The following is a 6,732-nucleotide window of genomic DNA, read 5'->3' as shown; positions in this document are numbered from 1 at the left end:
ATATGTCCTCTTGCTTGTGATGTGCTATTTAAAAAAAACATTAGATATTTGTAAAATAGGGAAATTCTTGAAATATTAGATGTGTTTATAAATGTAAAAAAGTGAGAGTAAAGAAAAAGCCTAGTTTTACATAATAATAATTCAAGAGTATTATAAATATTATAAATGGGTGTTAAATATTAGTGGCCAATGCTAAATGGCATCTTTCTATTACTACATATATTGTCCATATGTCATTCAACCATCTATGCATAGTGTTCAAGTATGTCACTTCCTACTTATCAAAAATCCCTATAAATTAGTGGTCATTTGTGGATTTTGTAGATACAAATACATTGGTAATTAATAAAAAATGGTGGAGAAAAAGGGTGGAGAAATTATTCTTTTGTTATATATTATTATTATATTTATTTTTTCTCCATATTTGTGTTTTAGTTGTGTGTCGTTGTGTTCCTTAATTTTACAACATGTTATCAGTACGAACTCTTGTCGCTTCCATCGCTGAAGGTATGTCGTTTTTTTCCTCTTTATTATAATTAAATTAAATGTTATTTTACATATTTAGTACATATTAAATTTGTAATATAAATACAATGTTTTGCGATAGTGTTGTCACGACAAATCTTACAAAATTAGAATTCGCAACCATTGACATTAGTGATAATAATTATTTGTCATGGGTGCTCGATGCCGAAATCCACTTGGATACTATGAACTTGGGAGAAATAATTAAAGAAGAAAATACGACATTCAGTCAGGATAAAGTAAAAACCATGATTTTCCTTCGTTATCACCTCCACGAGAGATTAAAAATGAAGTATCTTATAATAAAAGATCCTTGTATCTTGTGAAAAAAATTTGAAAGAAAGTTATTATCATTAAAAAACAGTTATTCTTCCTAAAGTTCATTATGACTGGATGCATTTGAGGCTACAAGATTTTAAATGAGTAAGTAATTAAAATTCCGCATTATTTAACATTAGTTCAAGATTGTTGTTATGCGGAGAGAAAATTATTGATGATGATATGTTAGAGAAGACATTTTCTACATTTCATGTCTTGAATATGCTCCTACAATAACAATATCGAGAGAAAGATTTTAAACAATATTCTGAACTAATTTCATGTCTTATCGTGGTCGAACAAAATAACGAGTTATCGATGAAAAACCACAAAACTCGACCAACTAAAGCAACACCATTCCTTGAAGTGAATGTTGTGAACGTTAACAATCATGGTCGAGGTCGTGGGCATAGTGGAGGTAGCAGAGGAAGAAATAATTATTATTTCCATGGTGGTCATTCTAATCATTCAAATTTCAAAACAACCACATAAAATGATGATCACAAAGGAAAAACTCCACAAGGTAAGAGTTCAAAAAGTGTTGAAAATAAATGTTTCCTATGCGAAATGACTGGACATTGGTCACGTACGTGTCATACGTCAAAACATATAGTTGATCTCTATCAAGTATCTCCGAAGGAAAAAGATAAAAGTGTGAAAGCAATTTTTCATACCAGGATAATAACATATATGACTCATCCCATATAACAAATTTAGATGTGGTGGACTTATTTGAATCTCCTGAAGAGAAAATCGACAGAATTGATGAAACATCAAGTATTTCATTTGACTTTGAAAATATCTAGTTTAATGTTTTTTTTCTTCTCTCTTACTAGATGTTAACCTTTGTATATTCCAAATGTTGTTTTTTGTATTGTAATTATTTTCTTTTAATGAAGAAACCTGGATCATTTTCATATGTGGGGTAACTCAAAAATGGGTAAAGAAGATCTATGTCTGACAGACAGTGCAACTACACATACAATACTTACAAGTAGAAAATAATTTTTCAAACTGACAATGCTAGAAGCAAAAGTCAATACGATATCAGGTTCTGCAAACCTGATTGAAGGCTTTAGGTTTTTTCCTAGTAAGATTTTAACAAGACATATTTCATATATATATATATAATGAGCATCTAAAAGGGAGCATTATAAATATGATAAATAGCTGTTAGATGCCTATGCTTAGTGTTCGATGCTAAATGTCATTTTTCCATTACCACATATGTTGCCCATCATTCAACCACCTATGTATAGTGTCCAAGTGTGTCACTTCCTCCAAAAAGAATGGAGAAATTCTTCTTTTGTGATTTTATTTATTTATTTATATATATATATTTATTATAATATTATATTTTCTCCATATCCATGTTCCAGTTGTGCGATGTTGTAATCCTCAATTTTACAACAAAGAGTATATTTAAAAAAAATGTTTCAAATAACTTTATTTTTATTCATAGGTTGTCATAATTTTTTTTTTTTGGTTATTTTTATCTTGTCAAAATATCCTACCATAATTAGTTATTATCAATTTGAAAGTTTCAAATGTTTCTATTACGAAATTTATTTTGAATTAAGCAGGTTTGAGAAGCAATGACAAGGGAACTTTTTTCCCTTTTATTTTTTTTTTTATTATTTTTTTAAAAGTTTCAGTTGGAAAATTTAAAACACATTATTTCATTATTCAAAATTTTTAGTAGGAAAATTACAAAGCCATCCATTTTGTTTTGTTTTATTGTTTTTAAAATAAATAAAAAAAATCATCATAAATGGATTTTTTTGTTTTTTATTTTTGGAAAAATTTGACATAATTCTTATATTCATATTTATTATTTTTACACATTATTTTATTTCCAGGTTTTGTTTTTAAACCCATCAATTGCATACATATAATTTTGATTCATTTTTCGCTCTTCAACTTTTATAAAATTTCGACAGCATTATGGAAGTTATTTTATGGATCTTTCCATTTCTTATATTTTTAGTATTGCTTTTTAAATAATAAAAATTGCAATATGGAAAGGTTATTATAGTAATTGACATATTATATAAAAAAATTCTAATTATTTCTTATCAGACAGATTTGCTGACTTGTACATATCGGAAGGCTTTAACATTTATGTAATGTGTAATTTTTGGGTCTTATTCTGAATGGATAATAAACCCATAATTCAACAAACATCCAACTTTAAAAGGCCCAAAACCCAGAATCATTCTCCATTTATCATGACTTTAGGCCTTAATTTAATTGAATTTAGTCTTAGTTTGTATGTTTTATTTATCTTTTGTTTTGAATTTTTTTGTCTTCATGCATTCAAAATTTTTAAAAATTTATTCCTTTATTGTATTTAGACTTAAATTTTATATTTAATAGAACCTTAAACTTTCAATTTTGTATTGGTGTAGATTTGTGAATTTTAAAAAATATTAAATAAGTCGAAGATTTATTAGATACAAAATTAAACATTCAAAGGTCCATTAGACATAAAATAGAAAATTTAAAGACTTATTAAACATTTTTTAAAGTTGAGAGACCTAATGCACACAAAATTAAAGCTTAAGAATTCTATTATTTTTGAAAGTTCAGTGACTAAACTTGTAATTTAACAATATCTAATTAGACATTTTTTCTTGTTATTAATAACGTAATTTTCATTGTTAAATATAAATAATTGATTAAGTACTAATATAATATAAATGTAATATGATTTATATAATTGTGTGAATAATTAAATTAATTTATCTACTTTTTTAAAAAGAATAAGAGAATTATATTTTTAGTCCGAAGGTTTGAAGTTTGTTTCAAAATTGATCCCTAATAGAACAAAATAATAATTATCTTTGAAAAAAAAACATAAAACAGGTTCATAAATTAATAATAGTTTAAATTCAACATAATATTTAGTAAAAACTACAATTGGTTTCATAGTTGATACTTATATTATTCAATATATTTTGACTAATTATTTAAATTTGAATTTAGTTGTTTAATCTACCCTCGCATATGTCACAACATAAAATATCGAAGACATATTCTCCCATTAGTACCACATTCAAGTTAAAGTATACACAATTATTTAAAAAGACACTACAAGAAATTTGACCTTTTATATCGTTTAGACAAACTAAAACAGATGTATGATGTCAAATTTTTTTTATAAAAAAGCTAGACCTTTAATGTCGATTTTAAACTAACATTAAAGATATATTTTAATGTCAGTTTTAAACTGACATTGTAGATAACCATTTATTTTTTTAGTAAAGTATTCTCACTTTTTCATTTAATTTCTCTAATAATTTTCTTCTTTCTCCTTTCTCACTTCTCTCCTAGTTTTCTTCTCTCTTATTTCTCACTTCTCTCCTCCAAACTCTTTTGTTACCTTTGACTTTATCACACTCCAAATCCTTTTCGTTCATCCGTCGATTGTGGATAAAGAGTTTGCTGTGGTTTGTCGTGCAAACACGACCTCCATTCGTCAATCCAGCTCTGTGTGTAGATCCAACCTCCGTTTGTCGACCCGACTTCGTGTGCAGATCTAGCCTTCATTCGTTGATCTGGCTCCGTGTGTAGATCCGATCTCTATTCATCGTGCAAATCTGGTTTTCGTTCGTCGATTTGACCTTTGTTTGTCATTAATCGTGCAGGTCTCCACTTATCGTTCGTCATTCGTGTCTCCGTTCGGCGTTCGCGTGTCTGCTGTGGTTTGGCCTTTGTTCGTCACTTGTGCAAATTCAGATCTACTGTGTGTCTTCCGCTTCGATGTGCATTCACCATATCTAGTCGTGGATTTTTCGGATCTGATCGTCCATTACTTTGATTTTGAGGTATGAAATGCCTTCTCGTTTTAGTAATTGATGCACACTTATACATATATACATGAATATCATTCTTCTTCTTCACCAACATTGAGTATAATGTATTCTCTAATATCTTTACTTTTTCTGAACTAGTTGCTTGAGATGGTTTTAATAGATTTTTTTTTTGTGCTTTGTGCTTAGGAAATCCACTTTGAGCTTGTAGAATTTGTGAAAGTGAAGAATGTATTCTCTAATATCTTTTTTTGTGAACTAGTGCTTGAGATGGTTTTAATAGATTTATTTTTGTACTTTATGCTTAGGAAACCCACTTTGAGATAGAATTTGTTAAGGTGAAGAATGTATTCACTAATACTTTTTGTGAACTAGTTGCTTGTGATGGTTTTAATAGATTTTTTTTGTACTTTGTGCTTAGGAACCCACTTTGAGATTGTAGAATTTGTTAAGGTGAAGAATGTATTCTTTAATATCTTTTTTTTGAACTAATTGCTTGAGTATGGAGTAATTTTGTGTTTCATTTCACAAAAAGAAAAAAGGAAGCAATTTTGTATTTCATTTCACAGGAAGATTTTGAGTATGGAGTACATGATGGTCATCACACTTACTTTGGAAGTGAGAAGAAATGTTAGTTCATTAACATATGTAATTGGTTTTTTTCCATGCTTTGTTTTGCTAAATCTTTGAAATTTAAATGTCAGAAAAACTTGTTTCATTAACACATGTAATTGATTTTTTCCTCAATTTGTGCTTATATAAGTTTTCGTCAATTTGTGCTCAAATTAGTACGAAGTTGGTTTGAATATTATAGTGTTTAGGAAACTCTAGTAGTTCTGTTGAGAGAAAATTGTTGTTTGAATATTTTGTTGGAAGTGCATTTCTTTGAATAGGTGTCGAAGTAAACAAATTTTGGCTTTGTTGTATAATGATGTCATGCTGCCAAAATTTTTCTAAAGCATAAGAGTTATTAAAGTTAGTTACAGGTTAAAATATGGTAATGTTCCCTAGGTTCTTTCTGTTCTTACTTCTAGATTTCATTGCAATTGACCCAATCAAGATTTCTTCTATTAAAAAAGTAGTGGTTTTACTTTCAATTGCTTGCTTCAATTATTGTGAAAACTTTTGTAATTAGGCATAAAGAAAGATAAAGACTTTCTTGTAGCAATCATAGGTATTTTGTGATTGAAAGTGCTTATTCATTAGTTAGCCTATGGGATATATCTTAGATGCTCAGCTGCGAACATTTACAAAACTCGAGTAAGTTTTTATTTCATTTATACCATGATTTTGTTTTCTTCTTGCCTCAATTCATGTTTTCTTGGTCCAGATACTTCCTAAAGTGTTATCTTCATTTTCTTGTTGCAGGTATTCTTAGGATCTCTGAGTTTGAAAGTGCATGAGAAATGGATCAGCTATGAAGCATAACTATGATGCATTTTCTAATTCTTTATTACGTTCCTTCCTTTCTGGCAAATGTATTGAACTCGACTTTGTTAGTAGCTATTATGATTGTTTGGTCAAATTGATACAACAATTTGTGGACAAATTTCCATTGTTATCTAATTTTATTTTATTCTTCTAATAAGTTAGTTAATATTGTGTTTGGTTAAATCATAATATATAAAAGCAACATTTTGTATATGTACATGTAAGAGAAATATTATTGTTTAAAAAACATTATTGATTTGCACGTGCTTAAGCAAAAATATATATGTTGTTAATGTTGGTTTTTAACTCTTCGATCGACATTAAAAATGGATTGGACATTTAAAAAATGAGGTATTAAAAAAAAATATCGGACAATTATTGAAAAAATTGGAAAAAAATCGACATGGAAGATAGTGTACAATGTTAGTTCTAAACTGACATTGAAGATCGTGAATAATGTCGCTTTTCAATCGACATTGAAGAATATTGGCATTGAAATTTCGGTAAGCTATAATGTCGGTTTAAAATATTAAAGATAACTGAAATTAAATACCTTTATAACACGATCTTCAATGTCGATTTTCAACCAACATTGTACCCCTATAATGTCAGTATTAAACTGATATTAAAACCCAATTTTGTAGTA

At 28.1% G+C, this 6,732-nt stretch overlaps 1 pseudogene; it reads left to right on the top strand.

The window, feature by feature from the left end:
- Positions 1 to 593: 593 nt before the first annotated feature.
- Positions 594 to 6,083, top strand: LOC150036186 (uncharacterized; annotated as a pseudogene).
- Positions 6,084 to 6,732: the final 649 nt, after the last annotated feature.

Source organism: Benincasa hispida, chromosome 5 (genome assembly GCF_027475165.1).
Source record: "Benincasa hispida cultivar pf3 chromosome 5, pf3_genome.v1.1, whole genome shotgun sequence".
Lineage (NCBI taxonomy): Eukaryota > Viridiplantae > Streptophyta > Magnoliopsida > Cucurbitales > Cucurbitaceae > Benincasa > Benincasa hispida.
The sequence above is the reverse complement of the archived record's forward strand: the minus strand, read 5'-3'. Positions and strand labels throughout refer to the sequence as shown.